The 19,238-nt window shown below is 42.6% G+C and overlaps 1 pseudogene; it reads right to left on the minus strand.

Annotated features, from left to right (window-relative positions):
* Positions 1-603: 603 nt before the first annotated feature.
* Positions 604-4,001, minus strand: LOC136545643 (uncharacterized; annotated as a pseudogene).
* Positions 4,002-19,238: the final 15,237 nt, after the last annotated feature.

A 19,238-nucleotide genomic window follows, 5' to 3' on the forward strand; every position in this document is an offset into this window, starting at 1 on the left:
GTGGTTGCTATAGGTGGAACCCTCTATTGCCACGACAAATATTTGGTTGCTATAGTTACCCTCTCTTGCCACACTATCTATGTGGTTGTCATAGGTGGAACCATCTATTGCCACGACAAATATTTGGTTGCTAGAGGTAGCCTCTCTATTGCCACACTAAACATTGCGGTTGCTATAGGTGGAACCCTCTATTGCCATGATAAATGTTTGGTTGCTAGAGGTTGCCTCTCTGTTGCCACGATCAATACTTGGTTGCTATACTTGGACCCTCTATTGCCACGCTTACTATTGTGTTGCGCTACAGATTGGAGACTCTATTGCCACGCCCACTGTTTCGTTGGTATGAGGTTTTTTGCCACACCATTTGTTTGTTGCTATAGCATATATTGCAACGTCAAATTATTATGCCGATGGTCCATATTGCAACACGTTGTTTGGTAGCTTTAAATAATAATTGCACGCCGAACAATATATGATGAATGAAGCATTTAGACATCCATTAAACCAAAATATGCTTTGTTTGTACAAATCATTAATGAAACCATCCAACGTCAAACTTAGTCGATAACACATGCAAAACTTTAACACATAAGGTATCCGACACACACTAGCTAGTTTGAACATATCAAAATGTAATGAGATATATCTAGTACCATAACAATGGTTGGCTTGACGTTGACCGTCCCATCACTTGTGCGCTCCACTCAAACTCTATCTTGCTCCTAGAAAAAAAATCATTGACATTAGTATATGCAATAGGTAAACTAAAATTGTTTTATTTTGGCAATAGCGACATGGACTGAACAATTTTGAAGGTAAGCAATTTGGAATCATAAATTAAAGAGTAATGGGTTTGCAAATTTGTTGATTCATTCAAAGTAAAATTATCCATCAAAAGACTATATGATCAATTCCTTTTTATTTCTCAAATGACCAACTTTCAGTTAATGAATGAGATCAATTCCTTTTTATTTCTCAAATGACCAACTTTCAGTTAATGAATGATCTTCGGGAATAAAAAATCCTTCCGTGACTAACGTGAGCAACAGCAAGGCAGCTTCAGAACAAGCTAATAAAATATCAAGAGACAGTCACGACAGGAGGCACTAGGTGCTCTTGGCCAGCACGATTGTTCACAGGCTTAGCAGCAGGTGTTCATGCCAAATAAAGAAAGGAACAACTGATATCCACTCACAGCAAGCCAAAAGTCCGGACTAATTTAATCAGAGAACCAAACACAAGAAGCAGCAAGTACGTAATATTTTCAGAGCACAATAGAATAGCTGCCTAACCAATTCCGTTGATAAATATGACACAAGCAGTAGTAGGAACAGAGATGATAAAGAGATTGGCTTACAAAACTTGCAATCAAAACCCTAGATAATTTGCTTGCATTCTCAGTCATATTGATGAGGAAAAAGAAAATAGAAAAAAAAGCTCCTAAAGACTAATAGATTTTGCTTGCATTCCCAGTCATATTGATGAAGAAAATGAAAACAAAAAAACTACTAAAGACTAGCAGGTTTGCAAATAAAATTGCAGAATTATTCAAAAGTAAAATTACCCATGAAAAGGTTATATGATCAAGCCTACAAGTCAATCAGGTATATACAAAAAACACTCTCGGAGATAGAAATCTGATCCAGAAAAATCACCTGTGCAGCATGTTGATTCCTTTTGGACGACAATGCTCGTTTCTTAGCTGCATTATCCTTCAGTGCTTTTGTAGTAATAAAACTAACTGTCATATTCTCTCCTTTGTTTTGGGTTGTTTGTGACTTATTCGCAGTACTACTTCTAGTTGTGCGAGTAGTACTTGTACCTGCCGCTGCGGTAGCTGCGAGTTGTGTTAGCGGCGGGCTTCTACCTAGGTTATCCTACGAATCAATAGTTGGAGGAAAAATTAGGCGCCATACTATGGACTATCACATGACAACATTAAACACTCTTCAGTTCTCAAACTACCTGCTGATGTGATATTTCTTCACTTTCTGTAGTTGTTACATTTCCTTCCACCATGTTTGTTGCAGCAGCAATCTCTGCAATTTGTCCCCCATCTTTATTAGCCTACATTTAAATTTTGGTTAGAAAAATCATGAGTGGAGTTTGAAAGTACAAAAATGATGTTTACGCATTCAAATTTCAGCAGATATGCATAATGTCTACACCAAAACAACGTCTTTGCAATATATAAGAACTAAACTACTACCAGCATGGTTTGTAGCCAACTACCTGAGCCATTGATTTCAGTTCAACAAACTTTCAAAAGATTAAACCAGCGGGCAGGTATAGAACCTAGAGACACATAAACACATTAACTAAATCTATTGGGCAAGTTAAGATTTTATATTACTATTACCTGTTGTAATGATACTTGTCCTTGTGCTGCTTGCAACATTGACATAAACTCTTGCCTAAGTGCTTCTCTATCGGCCTCTCTTGCCTTCATCATTTCTTCCATCTGACGCCTATGTTCTTCCCTTTTGGCTTCCCTTTCAACCTCTTGAGATTCAATTCTTTCTTGTAGCGTTGAAAACGCGTCCACGAGTGCCACATCCTGACGGATGCGGTACTGGTATTCCTCAGACAATAGCTGCCTTCTAGTTGGGTACCTTGCCAAGTATCCATTTGCAAGGATCTTGGTTGATTTGCATTTTCGTGTTTCCTTGTAGGCTGACTGGAAAATCTGGTTTTGCTCCACGTCTGAGATGATGTTTGCATCTCCATTTGTTTCCCTCTCCGAAATTTTGCTGCTTGCATTATCCTAACAAAGAGAGTACAGTAAAAGTAGTTAATTGAAAATGAAATTGTAGGCATTCACTTTGCATCACTTAATAAGGTTTGTACAAACTGTATACTCACATAGACATCCCTAGATTCTTAGCTTGTCCATCACCCATTCTTACTGTGCGTCAACATAAAGAGCTCCAAATCATTTGGCTCAACACCCGTTATTGGGTCCCTCTAATTTGGCAAGAATGTAACAAATTAGTGATATTTCATCCTGTAAGCAAGCATGGACATGTGCTTTTGAAGTTATTACCTGCTCATAGCTACACTGAGAAAAGACTTTCATCCTGTCAGATGGTGTATCTTTACATTATGCTGATTCTGAGAATTCTTGCTGCTAATCCTCTGCACAAGGAGTTGATTCTAAAAAAATAGTGCAGTGCTCGAAACATAGCTTTTATTTCATCAAGTGCAATTGGCAAGAATAAAATAAACGTCGTCAAACCTGAAATTCTTCACTACCAAAATACAACACCAGATAGTGCCATTCAACAATGTCCAGCTCTTCTGGCTTGTGTCTCATTCTCTCATCATAGGTGGTGTACGCCCTGTACGTAGCACTAAATGTTGAGCGCCATCCTTTGTAATGCTCATTTGCGATGGTCCATATCTTTTTCCTGTTTTCCTCGTTATCCTCAATGTCCCACTTATGCTGTTCAACATAAAACATAAATACTAGGTCACTTCTTAAATAATTTGGTAAGAAAAATGTGTACACAACCAAAAACAAATCAGAAGCTTACCATCATATCAGATGCTATTGATTTTTTTTTACATCTTCGTGGATATCTCTCCATGTTCTCACTCCAATGAGTGGTGCTTTTTTCCTTGTAAACACTACTATTTCATTAGTAAATGTGCGCGTGTTCTCACCTACAGCTCCTCCAAGTCTAGAGAATTGGAGTTTAAGCTTCTGACTGCCCTACCTAGATCTCTTGTGGGTGGCTGCCAATCCTTTCATGGTACCTCGTGCCTTCCTCTTTTGAGAGTCTTGTCAATCGAAACAATATACAATGCAAGAGATTAAAGAAAATCATTTACATAGAGACAACTGAACTAAACCTCAAAATAAAATCACAATAAGCATTACTTACTATTTCCCTGTGTTTTCTTACACCGAGCATGAGATGGTAGGTTCAGAGGTGGTGTTGGATTGCTATCTTGACTTGAATTTAGTAAATCTATCTGATTCCTACGGTTGTCATATGCACCTGCAGACAATAGGTCACATGTGTAAGCTATAAATGGTTTGCGAAGGACTGATAATAATTTTGGGAAAAGTTGTTATATTACTAATATCATCAAGTTGTCCTTGCACCCTTAACCATTCTTTGTATGTCTAGACTGTGTCGTCCCTGTATATATCTTTAAAATCTGCGAAAACCATGTTGATATCAGTGATGTGGCCATTGCAATATAATATAATATAACCATTTAGAATAGGGCAGCAACATGACTTACTCATGCATTGGCCCTCTTCCTGCATATTGTTAAGCCACACCTTGTAATCATCAATTGACTCATCTGTGGAGTCTTCACTAATTGATGCCATTCTTGGCAATTTAATGGGTGATATCTCTACATTTCGCTCTATTATTTGATCCCTTAACAATACTAATCTGACCTCCCTCTCCTCCGCATTACTTGATAACATTGCATTTGCATCAACATCATATTCGATCTCGTTTAGTGTTGCTACAGCATTACCACATCTCCTCTTATAGTACAAGTAGTCCCTGGCACCGTACCCCAAATTTGACTTCATTGTTATTAAGTTACCAAATGTGATCGAATCCTTGTCTATTGTATACTGAGCAAATTCTTCCCTGGTGCCCCCTTGCAAGTGAAAGACATAGTCCATGTCCGTTCCGAGCTGTCACGGAATATAATGAGAAACATAAGCACGGGTGATGAAACAATATTTAAAGAAGGAATAACTTGAGAATAGCTTCGGGGAGGATTAACATCTTTTTGGGACAGGTGATGAAATAATGGAACACATCAGATGGAAAGGAAAAGGCATTTCTTGATTCAGATAATAGCATATACCAGTCCTCATCAAACTGATTGCTGAAAACCGGTGCATACACAAGCTGGAAGCCACAACCAGAATCTAAACATACTTGGTGTCGGTGTTTTGGACCGGCGGGTCCTCAACCAACGAGTGAAAATGTACTGCGTGTCCCTATCCCGGATGGTGATGCAAAGAGACACAAGGTTTATACTGGTTCAGGCAATAGGTGCCCTATGTCTAGTCTGGGAGAGCGATCTTTTATTCCTTGCACCGAGGTGCTCGTAGTAGGGGTTTACAAGCAGGGCAAGAGAGGGAGTTAGTCCCAGGTCTCTGCGTCGAGCGGCGTGGGTTGCTTGAGATGTTGATCTCTTGCAGTGAGGGGGCGTGTGTATTACAGAGTGTTGCTCGTTGCTTGCGTGTGTGTCTATCTAAGCGATGTCTCTGTGAGTGCGCGTGGGTTTCTCGGGTCTCTCCTAGGAGCGGCCCCGGTTACTCCCTTTTATAGTCGAAGGGAGACACAGGGGCGGTACATGTGTTTGCTACATGGTGCTCTTTTTGGCAGAGGCAGCATGTCTGAGCCCTGTAGCTTGTCACTATGGCGGCATGGTCGACGGAGCGGTCTTGTCCTTGGTGCACTGGAGCGACGCGCCGGTCACGCCAGTTCCTGTGGTGGCAGGCGCGCGTTGGAGACGTGCTGGTCGCTGTGGGTTTGACCGGCGCGGAGAGCCGAGGCCGGGTTGATGCGATGGCGCGGGTACACTGATTCCGAGGCTACAGGAGCTAGGCCTTGTGCGCGATGCGGGGGCTCCTGCAGCCTGACGCAGGATATGGCGCGTTCTGCGGGCGACGTGTCGGTCCCAGAGTGCTGATAACGTAGAGAGCCGAGGCCCAATCGATGCAGAGGCTGAACCATCGTGGGGGGCTCGGCAGGCACAAGTCCTGAGGCTACAGGAAACCCGGGAGCAGATAGCCGATGCTCGGAGGGAGCAGTTGGTCTTGTTCATTGATTCCGAGGCTACAGGGACCTAGACTTGACTCTCCACGCCGCGCTGTCCTTGAAGCAGGGGTTAGGCAGCACAGTGCAGTACGGGCGTCAGTCGTGGGCACAGTGCCGAGCATAGCGGCCGGTAACCCCTGCCCCGTCCTGTCCCGGATGGTAGGGCGTTGATGCGACTTCCGTCTTGTCAGTTACTCCGATGCACTGTGCCGTCGTGCGGCTGATATTGCGGGAGTGGTTGGTTGCGTTAGTTGGACGTGACGTCCCGGTCGAGGCGGCGGTGACGGGGTAGCTGCCGAGCCGGCCTCGGGAGAGGCGGAGAATCGATACCTCGTCCGAGGCCTTTTGGGCGGGGCCTCGGGCGAGGGGGCCTCGGGTGAGGCGGAGAGTTGGTACCTCGTCCGAGGCCTTGCGGCGTGGGCCTCAGGCGAATCGGAGAATCGGCCGAGGCCTCGTGGTTGTCCCTTGGCTTCGATATTTAAAAGGTCTAAGCAATTTTTTTCGGTTCCCGCTTAGGGTACCCCTTTTTATGGTATCCGACACTTGGAATAACAACTGTGCTCTAACCGAAACTATTTTATGAACTTTAGCTAATACGAAAAGGCATTGCATAAATCAGCCAAAGTAGGGGCGGGCACAGCGCGGGGGGGGGGGGGGGGGGGCTCAAGCCCCTCCTACCCATATCACAGCAGTGGAACCCCCTGTGGAGCCCCCATGAATTTTTAGGCAAAGTTCTATAGTGTAGGGGGCTGAGACTTAAGATCGAACAGCAGTGTTATTCAACCCCCTGAAATATTTTCTAGGTCCGCCGCTGAGCCAAAGCATGTCAGCAAAAAATATAGTCTCAGCTTGCGTTTCACCTTTCCAATTTCCAGCAACATGGTTACAATAAACTGTAAAATCTTTTAACAATAAACTGCAAAACCATTTAACTTAGAGCGGAAGGAATTGATTGGGCTGTTGCAGAAGCCTTGGCATTTGCAACACTTATAGTGGAAAGCAAACATATTAGGCTATGTGGATTGTACTTTTGAGAAAAATAAATCAGAAAGAGCCTCTAGGGCAGGATATGATGTGCATTGTTTGGCGAATTCATGGTTCAGCTGAAAACATCAAAAGTCTGTACTCTAATAGACTTTTTTTTAAAAAAAAGTGTAACCTGAAACTTTTATTCAGATAACAGATGTATTATAGTTATACTTATGAATATTAGACACTTCTTTCTACTCTGTTAGGCTCCAAAGGAATGCATCAAGCATCCAAACAGAGATGGCGAAATTAATCTCACAAGTACTACATGAGAAGAATAAAATCAAGGAGTTCTGTCAGCCAGTTAAAAAGAGAGCATGAATCTAATACAACTAAGCCTATTTTTAGGTTACAGTTCAGACACTTTCATACCAAGTAGACATAATCTGAACCATTTCTAAGCTGGAACATGGTTACAAATATATGAGAAAAACTGCATAGCCAAGTGCGCTTTTGGGAAGGGAGGGGATATTTTGTAACCTTACCTATCGTCTGTCTGAGAGGAATGTCGGCCGCTTTCTCGTCCTTGGCTGGCGTCACCTCCATCTTCATCAGCAAAAGGTGTCGTCGTTCTGGACGAAGGTGTCCGAAAAAGCGACATCGTCGCCTTGGGTCTCGACATCGTGGAAGCAGGTGCGCGCGCCGACGAATGTGTTGCCGTGTTGCACGCAGGTACCGTCGCCGCTGCAGGTGTGGGCATCGACGACGACGCAGGTGTCCCCGTTGCCACTCTCGCCGGTCCCTCCGGAGGGGTCGCCATCTTCTTCCTTTGGTCGAAGCCCAAAACCCTAACTGGCGCCTGGCGTGTGCGGCTATCTGCTCTCCCACCCGATTAGATTAGCGAGTATTAGGAAGGGTGATGAATAGTCACGTAATGTGGCGAGGGAAAAACATGGGACCAGTCGTGGGCGCGGGGGTTTTGGCGCTAGAAATTTCGCTGTAATTAAAGAATGGCGCCACTGAGTTTCATTTGGAAAATGTGGTGGGATCTGTGACAGCGGTCCAGGTTTCCCAAATTTTCAAACTTAGCCCTTGTTTAGTTGTAGGAATTTGGATTTGGGGGCTACTGTAGCACGTTCGTTTTTATTTGGCAAATAGTGTTCAAACATGGACTAATTAGGCTTAAAACGTTCGTCTCGCAATTTTCCACCAAACTGTGCAATTAGTTTTTCTTTTTGTCTATATTTAATGCTCCATGCACGGGCCACAAACATTCGATGTGACAGGTACTGTAGCAACTTTTTGGAAGTTAGGGTGAAACTAAACAAGGGCTTATAAGCTGGTTGTCGTCTCATCACGTTGATGGTCCAGGTCCACTAACGATTTGATGATATTTGAACAAGTTTTACTAAGATTCCAATAAACAAAGAGTTAGCTCGATTCAAAAAAAAAAGTGCACGAAGAGCCTTACGACATATCTATTTTTTTATGCTGCTACCGGAAAACAGATGAATTTTAAATAAAACTTGGTAATTTCAAAAAACTTGGTAATTTTTAAAAAACTTGGTAATTTAAAAAAAAACTTGGTCCACATTTTAAATTCAGAAAACTTATACTAGCACCTTTAAAACTTTACACTTTATAAGATTTAAAACTTTGTAATTTCAAACTTTTTTAAAAATTCACGAACTTTGAACTAGGACAATTTAAAATTTGTATTTCAAGATTTTAGTAGTAGCAGCAGCAGCAGAGTAGTAGTAGTAGTAGCACGGCGCCGCCGCACAAGAAGGTAGCCCCTGCTTGTCTCATCCCGGCATGGCGACGCTCTCCCACGCCTAGTACCCGCCTCGCTCCGCCACTCGTGGGACGCCGCCCAGTACCTCGACTTCGGTGATTCCTCTTCTCTACACCTATTGTTGAGCTCGCTGTCGTCCTCGACGCCGTCTGCGCGCGCCTCACTCTGCCTCTCGTGAGGCATGCCCTAGCGCCAAGGGAATCAGCGCCGACCACCGACCATTGAATCGTGGCCGCTCCAGCAAGAAGGACAGCGAGGGCGAGAGGAGGAGGGCACGCGCCTTTGCAATCACAGCGGCTCTAGTAGTGGTGGTGGTGGTGGTGGTAGTAGTAGTAGTAGTACGTGTTTAATGTGAGTGGAGATAGTTCCATGGTGAATAAATTCTATAGGTAGTAGTAGTAGTGAAAGGTTTCTTAACATAAGTTTCATAGGGAGGTAAAAATAGTAAGAAAACAGCAAAAAATATTTTTCATCAATCAAAGTAGTAAAAAGCAACAATGTTAGAAAGGATTTTGGAAAAGTGGATTAAAAATTAACAAAAATTGCTCCACGAGGGCATCGAACCCAGGGGCTAGAGTTCACACAAAGAATCATCTACCATTGGTTACTAAGGTTTGTTCGATGGTAACTGCGGCCTTTATTTTTCTTGTACAGATGTAGAGCAGATTTTCTTAAGTGGGTCGGGTGCGGCGGGCGAGGGGTATGTAAAGCGTGCGCCACAGCCCGTCCTCGTCACGGGCGACTCTCATATTTGCTCGGCTCGACTGTCTCCAGGACCGCTACCCAAATATTTATTTTGGTCTTCTCCAATAACAAGATCTAAAAAAGAATCTTTTTTTATAGATAAATCTCCAGAAGAGAGAATACTTAAATTTTGATCATACCTCTTCTGACATTTAAAATAGATTTTTTCTATATACGTATTTTATTGGAGACTATATATATTCTATTGGACACCCATTTTAGGTTTGGTTGGCTCTCGCGTTCAAGACAGCCGTCCAAGGCGCGGAGGCGACCGTCGCCAAAGGCGTCGAGGAGCAGGACTCCACACCGGAGTCGAGGAAGCCGGCCCCGCGGACGGCCCCAAGGACTACGACCTCGGCTCGCACGGTTTGACCCTCTCAGATCCGCGACCTATGCCGGCGCCCTTCCCTCCGCCACCAACACCGGCGAAAGTTCTTAGGTATGCAAATGTACTGGTGTGCACCCCTTTTTGCCTATCAAGGTGGCATGTGACCGTTTCTGAAATTGCTTGGTCAGGCACACATGGACCACGATCAATTCTGAATTTGCTTGGTCAGGCACACATGGATTTTATGACACAATTTTATTTTATTTTATTTTGAAACGACGATGACACAATTTGGTTGAACGCAAATCATGAATTCCTCCTCATCGTGGTGGAAGCCCAATCCCTCTCCCTCTCCTGTTTGTAATTCGTTTATTCACATGTGAAAGCAACCCTCTCCCTCTCCTGTTTCTGTAATTCGTTTATTCACATGTGAAAGCAATTTCCATTAACAGGATATCATGTTAATGTATACTACTGTTACAGTACACCCTCTGAGCCTTTTGAGGTCTTGCTGTTCAGTACATATTGATGATGTTTATTCTTTCTTTTATGTTGCAGTCAGTTCAGATATGTAAGAAGATCGATAGAAAAACTGAACACCAGCAGAGGTACTGAAGGCAACAATAATTTGCTGAAGTGTGGACAGATGTGCACGAGTGAGCTTCGGATGCCATTTGGAAGAAGCATCAGCCTGTTGTGAACTTAAGTTGATGGATACCTCGTAGAGGTTGCAAAGGACCCAAATAGACTATCGTACAATTTTTTTAGCCTACTTGAGACAATGGCTTTTGTTCTGAAATTGATCTGTAAGAGTTGATCATAGATATGCTATAAGATGTTGTATGCACATTGTAATTTTTTATCTGAAACTTGTATACAAGGTTATTTAGGATGAAGATGATAACACTACTTCGTTTGCTTTGGTTGTGTTTGAGGCCTGTCTAAGCCTTATCTTCGTCCTCCGGTTTGCTGTGCTGCTGCAGCCTGGGCTGTAAATTGTATTTTGTCTGAAAGCTCTCTTTCCGGTCTTAATTGAAAGATAAAGCTCCTGGTATTTTACTTAAAAAAACACGAACCTCAGTGAGAAATTTGAGAAGACGATAAGAAGGGAATTGGAGTTAGGAATTTGGAGTAAGATATGTCTGGACGGAGCAATATAAAAGACATGCTGCCGTCTGAATAGTACTGCACTGCTGCTTGTGTGCATCTTCCATGACAATTTTACCATCACCGTCCGCGTAGTTTCACAATTGAATAAGTAAATTAGTGGAGCTGTAAGCATTTCAGAAAACGAAAAATTGTCCAGCTTCCTGATATTTGTGCTTATGACAGGAACCAATCGACCTGCAGTTACCTTTTGCAAACACTAAAAGAGTCCAGCCGTGGCCTTTCATGGAAAACAAGAGTTATTTGAAAGCTTCAAACGCACACATTCGCGTTAGCCGCGCACTTGCACAGTTGCATTTGCATACCAAATAGAAACATAATGCTATTTTTATTTTCAGATGCCGAATGTGTGCTCTTGTTTATCCAAAAATTATTCAGAAGAAAGCAAAAAAATTCAAGCTTGCAAGTCACACCTCTGAATAGTGCATTGTATTTTATTTTAATTCTGGGGTCTGGACATATCAATAATCAGCAGGAATACAGAGAGAATCAACTAAAGTACGCATCACAGTTGAACAAAAAATAAGTATTTAAACAAAGAAATCATCTTCTAGGCTTTCTACCACAACTGGTGCAACAACTCCATCGTCAATGTAGGTGTCATCTTCGTCGTCATCATCCTCATCAAGTAAGACTGCATCATCTGGTTCGGGAACTGCTTCGCCACGCACCTGATTAATAATGGATGCATCACCAGTTGTGCCTTCCTTGTCTGCTATTGTCCAATTAGACAAATCCTCATTTGAGCCTACTAAATTCACGTCTTGGATTCCCACATCAAGTAGATTGACTTCCATGTCACCCTCATTTTCTGCTTCTGGTATGGCAAACAAATTTCTTGGTCTCACCGCAACAACACTGGACCATCCCGGCTTGTTCACGAGGTTGATAAAAAACACCGGTTCAGCCTGTGTCGCCAGAATGTAAGGTTCATTTGAATATCGGAACCTAGAAGTATCGATATCGATAACACCATATTTATCCCTATTGTATCCTCTACTTCTACTAGTACTGGTAGCCGGCACATCATACCAATCACACTGAAACAATACAACTTCTTTTTGTGTAGGGAATTCGAGTGAGATAATTCTTCTAATCACTCCATACCAGGTCATGTTGCCAGTAGTACCATCACCCCTCACAAGCACACCACTGTTTTGTGTGACGAGGTTTCTCTCAATGGCAGTCGTTCGAAATAGCCAGCTATTGATGTAGCATCTATTGAACACACGAGCTCGATGGTCCGGTCCTTGAGAAAGGGCATACCTCAGTTCACTTGCTTCCCCTTTCTCATATAGTTTGGTGATCTGCAAACTCGGTTTGAAAACAAATGTCTCTGTTAATTAGTACATCGTTCTAACCATCACATGGAATAAAAAAAAGAAATAGAACTAACATTGTCCTCGAACCACCTTACAAAGTGCTCCTCGTGTCGTTTATTAAGATTCTTTATACTATTTCTTTGAGTTCTTCCATATGCTCCCTACATCGAAATAGCCAATTAATTAGTTGATGCCACAAACAAATAGTACACTAATTAATGTTGGTATATTGCAACTTACTCGACCCGTGGTCTGGCTTCATCGCAGTTACTAATTATGTAGTGCCTCATCTTCCGAACCTCATCTCCACCAAATATCTCGATAGTCTGTCCTGTCCTCTTGTAATCCATTTCACCAAATATGCTCAAACCAGACGGCGGCTCATTCACGGCTGTACTTTCATGACGATCAGCGCGATTCAGCTTGGTGTCAACGTCCAAGAATCTAGAACAAAATGTAAGGCACTCCTCAGCTATGTATGCCTCGGCTATTGAACCTTATGGGTGCGCCTTGTTCCTCACATAGCCTTTAACAATACGTAGATACCTCTCAACTGGATACATCCATCTATAACACACGGGCCCTCCAAGTTTAGCCTCTTCAGCTAGATGAAACGGCAAATGAATCATGATATCAAAAAAACGCAGGTGGGAATACCATCTCAAGCCGGCAAAGAGTCTCTTTAATTGAACTACTAAGTTTGTCAAGATCTTCTTCCACCAGTTCCTTCGAACAAAGTGCAGTGAAGAACCTACTAAGATGAATCAATGGCATGACAACATCTTCTGGCAAAATCTTTCTGATGACTAAGGGTAACAATTTCTATAGAATAATATGGTAATCATAAGTTTTGAGTCCAGATACCTTGCATGCATTTACGTCAACACATCTCCTTATATTGGAGCTAAACCCATCAGGCATCTTCGCTCCCTGTAGAAATTGGCATAAACTTTTCTTATCATCCTTATCTAAAAAGTACAAGGCTGGTGGTAAGGTATAATTATCTTCGTCAATCATAGGGTGCTGATCTTGCCTTATCCCTAGCTATTCCATGTCAAGCCGGGCCTTCTCGTTGTCATTACATTTACCTTCCATTTCAAGCAAAGTACCCAATATGCTCTCGCATATGTTTTTCTCAATGTGCATCATGTCCAAATTATGCCTTATGAGCAAAGAAGACCAGTAAGGGAGCTCAAAGAAAATACTCTTCTTCCTCCGATTGTGCCATCTTTTATCTTCATCACGCTTCCTCTTTTTTGATGTCGCCTTTCCAAAACTCACTTGATCAAAAGTTTCATACTGCTCCAATACCTGTTGACCAGACAGTGGTACTGGAGCCTCCCTGGTTTCCACCTCATTGTTGAAGCTGATCTTGTTCATGCGCCATGGATGGTCTGAGGGCAAAAAAACGACAATGTCCCATGTAGCAGTGCTTGTTCCCAAATTTCAACCACAAATAATCTGTATCCTTGTGGCAGTATGGACATGCAAATTTGCCTTTTATGCTACAACCAGAAAGCATCGCATATGCTGGAAAGTCATTAATTGTCCAAAGCAGAATAGCATGTAGTTTAAAATTCTTCTTTACCTTATCATCCCATGTATCAATACCCTTTTCCCAAAGCTCCTTCAGCTCATCAATGAGGGGCCTCAAATATACATCAATATCCATTCTAGGGGATTTTTTACCGGGTATCAACATCGACATCATTGAATAAGGTTGTTTCTCAAACAACCAAGGAGGCAAATTGTAAGGGATTAGGATAACAGGCCATGTGGTGTATGTAACATTTTGCATGCCAAAGGGGTTGAAGCCATCAGAAGCAAGACCCAGCCTAATATTACGAGCATCCTTTGCAAACCATTCATACTTCCTATCTACGTGCTTCCATGCCTTCGAGTCAGCAGGGTGACGCATTTTGCCATCATGACCAATTCTTCCTTATGCCATCGCATTTGTGACGATGTGCTCTCGTTCATATATAATCTTTGTAGCCGAGGAGTAAGAGGAAAGTGCCGTAGGATTTTATGTGGGACACTCTTCTTATTTGTTGTATTAGCACCACCATCCGCATCGCCCCACTGATCATGAGCACCGTCGTCGAGCGTTTTCCACCTAGACTCGCCACATTTGGGACATGTATCCAGATTTGCGTTTTATTCCAAAATAACACACAATCCTTTTTACATGCGTCTATCTTTACATAGTCCTAAGCCTAGATCTCGAACCACCCTTTGCACTTTCTCCATTGTGTTTGGGACACAGTGGCCTTTAGGGAGAAACCTTCAGAACAGATTAAGTACCTCCTCCAATGCTCTGTTACTAATACCGTGCAAGCACTTAACCTGAAAAAGTTTTTGTGCTTCCACTGGTCCCTTTTGTTCTAGTTACCTGATTTTAATGAACACGTGGCTGTGGCGTTGTCGTAGTCCCTTTTGTTCTAGTTACCTGATTTTAATCCAATCAAGTTCATTACAGTGTGACATCGTACTTGTTTCTAAAGCAATTTTTTCTAAATTAAGCTGCAGCAAATCTTGTTAAGTAGGGCACATAATTTTTTCCCAAAACGTTTCTTTGGTTGTGGGGGGACATTTTTTCTCTGGTAATTGTTGTTTTCTTCATTGAAATATGGTTATGTGGGATCTTATTTTGTAGATAAAATCATAAAAAATTATGATGAAAACAAATTACAAATCAGACATGTGGTTATGTAGATATTAGCATTTGAAGCTTAAAGAATTTTGAACTCTTTGTGCAAACAAAATGTGAGAAAGACGAGAATGGAGTGTCTGAGCACCATACAAGGACATCTAAAAGCTGCAAAGCCACGTGGTTGTCAGGGACCTTCATCACATTTGTTCAGCAATCCACCCATGGCCTCTTTGTCCTTTGAAGAAATGATTCGGAAGTCTAGAGACCCAGGTGCCTTCAAAATAAAGAAAATCTAAGTAGACGCCAAAACCTTTCATGTTTCTTTGATCTTACTACACGTTTGAACAGTATTTAGCAGTCTGCATTACTCAAATCATTAGCCATAATTCAGGATGCTTGTGGTTGTGGGGGGAATCAGGATGATGTGCCGTGGTAGACTGCATGCAGCAGTCCTTCGAGGGGTTGCAGACTGCGGCCATGGATGGCGAATGAAGCATACAGGCAGCAGAAGCACGCCGCCCGCGTAATGACAGGCAGGCTGTAGCATACAAGACCGGCCAACCCTGTGCGTGCATGCCACAGTGGTAGGCATGCAAATGGGTCAGAGTTACTAGACCCAAACACTAACCCTCCTATCAACCCAACCCACTCTGTCCTTAGTACTTGTTCCACCAAAGAACACTACGAGTGCAGGACAAGAAACGAAGACGAGTGAGGAGGAAGAAGAAACGTTTTGGGTACCGGGTCAGTGGGTCACCCCATGAAACTCTGCATCGCTACATAGTGTAGTGGTCCTAGTCCGACCCCATAATGCACATCATTTTTTTTTTGGCCGAAAGTACATGAAAATTTGGCGCACCCATGCATGGCCTCTTTGTCCTTTCAGAAATGATTCTGAACTCTAGACACGCAGCGACGGTCCCAATTGCATGCGTATGCCCCAAAAGCGAACTGAGCAAACGGCAGAGGAGGGGCTGACATCGTACTGCTATGCCATTTGTATTGAACCAACATCGTCCATCAGATTGCGCTACTAAGACACGTGTCCAACATCCAGCAGCGACGGCAGCTTCCACCACCCCCCGGTGGGCAGTTACCATCCGTTTCAGAAAATCCACTCTAATATATATATATATATATATACAAAGGTATCAAAAGTTAGTAAATTACCTAGTTGACAACTTGAGATAATGATTATCCACTAAATAGTCTCAACTCTTAGATCAGAATGCCCTAAACTGATGCACGTATGCACTTTGAACCGTATGTCTTATGGGAATGCCAAATCTTGTCCTCTGAAGAATACAAATTGGAGGTAAATAAATATATGATTGGAGGTAAATTCTCTTTGAACTGAAAACTGTGGAGCATTGCTCCCCAGCTATTTTATTAAAACTGAAGGGACCAAAATACAGAGCATTGTCCTCTAAAGCATGAAATATACAAACAAAAAATATATATAAATACAGAATAAATTAAATTACCTGGATCGGACGATGCCTGATGGAATTGGACAGAGAGAGGCAATCAGCCAATCAGGCAAGCAGCACGTCCCTGGTTCTTGGCAGTTGGCACGAGCAGGCAAGCAGCAGGGCGCGCAGCGCAGGAGGCCAGGACGGCGGAGGCCTGAGCGCAGCGCAGTACACAGCACGCCGGCAACGATTGGCGATGGCCAATGCCCAATAGCCGATTGATCAAGGAAGGCAGGAAGCTAGGGAACTACCTATATACAAAGGCAGCAAGCAGCGCCAAAGGAGAGAAAAAAATTGGAGGTAAATTAAACATTGATTTTTTTTTCGTAGATCAACAAAGGGAAGTAGGAGCAACTGGGCAAACGAACCGTACCTGGAACACCTGACGTGGACTCGTCGCTTGCGTAGGAGTCACGTACGTGGCTACGTGAGTTGGGCTGCCGGCCGCCGGCGACGTCGCAACGGCCGACGACCGCGCAATGGAGCGGCGATCGGATCACCACAATGGAGCGACTCGGCGAGAAACAATTGAACCACCAAAATCACCGAACGTCCGATCGATGGAGAGGAGCGGCAGCGGCGTGCGGAACTCAGGAGGCAAACCTCTCGTAGGTTTTTCTTAACCGGGTCTCGTAGCGGTTACGATTCGTTGGGCCTTTTTTGTGACGTGCGTAACTCAGAAGGAAACATGTCGTAGGTTTCTTTTTCTTTTTTTTGACCGGGTCTCGTAGCTTCCTGTTACGAGATTTTTTTGAAGACATACCTGTTATCAGATTGGTTGGGCGTTTTTTTAGGATACGGAGTATACATGTATAGGATTAGACCCCTTGCTTACTATTGTTTTCTATTATTTATTAGCTTTCTATTATTTTTCTAAAATGATTAAAACAGCTTATGAGTATTAATTAAATAAACAAAGTAAAATATTAGGCGTGGGAAAAATTGGTGACAACCTGCAACACATGGGAACATATCTAATAGATGATATATATGGGGTTGGTCCCTTGGCCTCGAGGGCCCAATGTGGCTGCAGAGCTCGACCCCCCTTAGGACCGGGCCTGACTGGCATTCTACGAGACGACACGTCTAGGGAGCCAGCCGAAGGCTGCTGGCTAGGTGTGCCCGATCCAGATGACGATGATCGATCGATGGGGAGAGTCGCATGCATCTCTAGCCAACATAACGTTCACATATGTTGTTGGGTCCTAGACAAAGAAAGGCCCACCAAATACTTTAGTCTATAGCAACACAAAAAAACCGTGGCAATAGTAACATGATGTTGCATCCATTTAGGATTGTAGTTGCAATAACTATCTAACAATTGCAACGCCATAGAAGATTATTGCAACCCCAAAAAACCATGGCAATTGAAACATGCTACTGCAAGCATTTCAGATTTCTTGTTGCAATAACCACCTAGCAATTGTAGCACCACTGAAGACTATTGCAACCCAGAATAACCATGGCAATAGTTACAAGCAAAAGCAACCAAATCTAATATAGTTGCAATAACACCAAGTAATTGCAACAAAAAATCAATACTAATGCAATTCCAAAGCACCATGGCAATAACACCAACTAATCACAACACAATTCTAAAATGGTTGAGTAGCAGACTCTTGCAACGATAAATCACACATATTGCAATACATTTAGTCCGTTGCATTATAGACACATATTGCAACCATTTCACGGAAAGGTTGCAATACGACCCCCTATAGCAACCAAATTTGTAATGTTGCAATCGTGTGGCGTGGCATTAGGGGGGAAATCCTTGTAGTGAATGAATGATCCAAAATGAAGGAAATCCTGCTTAATCTTCATTGAGCATCTCCAACAGTTCCCTAAACCCCTTCCTAATCCTTGGTTTTAGCAAGATGAGAAAAAACCCCTCTCCAACCACTCATAATCCATCCTCCTAATCTTTTAGAACTTGAGAAAAGTCACTCTGTTCCGCGTAAAGTTACGCGCTTCCGAGTCGCGCATATCTTGTCTCTCCCGCGCGTGTTTATCAGCCAATCTAAAGTTGGAAGGGCGTGGAAAGGATAAAGAGTAGGAAAGAGTTCCTGATGCAAATGTACAGGAGAGAAAGAATATATAAAAGTGGTTAGGATAATTTAGAAATAGTATAGGATTCCGGATGTAAAATTGTCTTCTATATTTTAGGAGTGGATTATTAAAAACTTTTGGAGATGACCTTCTTTATTCCTTCCAATACTTGTTTAGGAGTTGTAAAACTTCATATTTTTAGGAAGAAGATATTAGGAACTCGGTGTTTATCTTTCCAACTACTGAGTATATTCTCAAACCACTCCTCCACTTTCTTCCAAAATTTTTTTCTTTATTTCTTATAATGGAAAAAACTAAATAATTGATTGGAAGATTACCCACTCTGCAGCAGAATATATTGGACATCTCCAAAGCAATACAACCTCGCTTTTATGGAAATTTATTTTGAGACCTAACACCTCCTCGAATGCACACAAAGCAAGAGCTTCATATTATGAGCTTTCTTCAAGATGATGTTCATAAAAAGAATGGTGTCATATCCATATTTTTTTAACTGATCGTCTGCATATTATTGAATAGATAAGCCGTCATCAACTAGATGTGGTACTATACCATTGATCCGCCAATCATCTTTCACCCTCTTTATGATGACTCTTAACATATCTACGACAATATTAAAAAGGAGCATAAAAGGGATCTCCACAATATTATATATTTTTGTCTGTGTTTAAATTGTGAAAACAGAATTGAAATTCAAATAAAATGGCAAAAAATATTTTTTAAACAGGGCCATCTCCGTTAATCCTTTAACAGAGGCGGGTGCCTTCTAACGACCGCTTTCGTTAAAGCATATTAACATAGGCGGTCTCCTTTAAGGCAGCCGTCTACGTTAATATGGTTGATGGAGGCGGCCAAGGCACCCGCCTCCGTAAAGCACCATTAACGCATACACTTAATCGGAGGCCGATGCCCTGTCC

This window comes from Miscanthus floridulus, chromosome 3, assembly GCF_019320115.1.
Source record: "Miscanthus floridulus cultivar M001 chromosome 3, ASM1932011v1, whole genome shotgun sequence".
Lineage (NCBI taxonomy): Eukaryota > Viridiplantae > Streptophyta > Magnoliopsida > Poales > Poaceae > Miscanthus > Miscanthus floridulus.